Consider the following 936-nt stretch of genomic DNA (forward strand, 5'->3'; position numbering starts at 1 on the left):
TAGCTAGTAGTTTGACCAAGTTGTAATATCTTGTTAGTTTACAAGTTTACAAGTTGTGATATCTTGTTCTTTTTTATTCCTGTGATAAAAAATGTTTACATGTAGTAAAGGTGTATAAATGTTTGTACAGTGTAAATTTCAAGCAAGGTCATGCTCAATGGCTATATGCATTTATGAATTCAATACATACTGTCAAATAGTCCTTCAGAAAGTCACACCTGTCTATACTTCCCAGTCTCCAACCCTCAGTGGCACCTTGGGCTTATATTTCTTTTATTATGGAAGAGCTTGTAGATTTATGTTTCTTTGTGCCCCAGTGGGACTGCAGCTTTTTTTCTATTGTGTTTGTTTTTCCACTGGGTTCTTCATTTGCCTTTTATTTTTTAAGTTTTGATTTTGAGGTTCACATAAATTAGGTAAATAAATCAACCCTTTCTCTTCTTGCTGTGAATATATTGCTCAGGTGCCATTTTTCAATTTGTTATTTATGGAGTTTGTTTGTTTGTTTTGTCATGCAAGGATTTAAATTTTTATGTAATAAATTGATAAATTTCTCTTTTCAGTTTCTGGACAAAGATCACTTAAATATTTTTAAATACCTGACCAGGACAGGGTATAGTGAAAAGAATTGTCTGCTGATGGGCAAAGATGAAGAATCCACTGTGGGCTGCAGCTGGAAAAGGCAGAGTGACAGAAACCTCTGCAGGTTTGCTCTTCCTATGAGATGCTAAGATGTGAGACAGATGTGCACAGATGTGAGAGCTATGATGACAGCATGATAGGGTCCAACAAGTGCTCGATGCCATGGTTTTGAGGTGGGGAAGCAGGTGCAGAGATGGCACTCTGGGTGAATGCAGGTGTGAAGTCTGAAAGTAATTACTATATGTACCTTGGTTTTTAACACGAAGAAATTTTCTGGACATGGTGGCATGCATC

This window comes from Castor canadensis, chromosome X, assembly GCF_047511655.1.
Source record: "Castor canadensis chromosome X, mCasCan1.hap1v2, whole genome shotgun sequence".
In the NCBI taxonomy this organism is placed as follows: domain Eukaryota; kingdom Metazoa; phylum Chordata; class Mammalia; order Rodentia; family Castoridae; genus Castor; species Castor canadensis.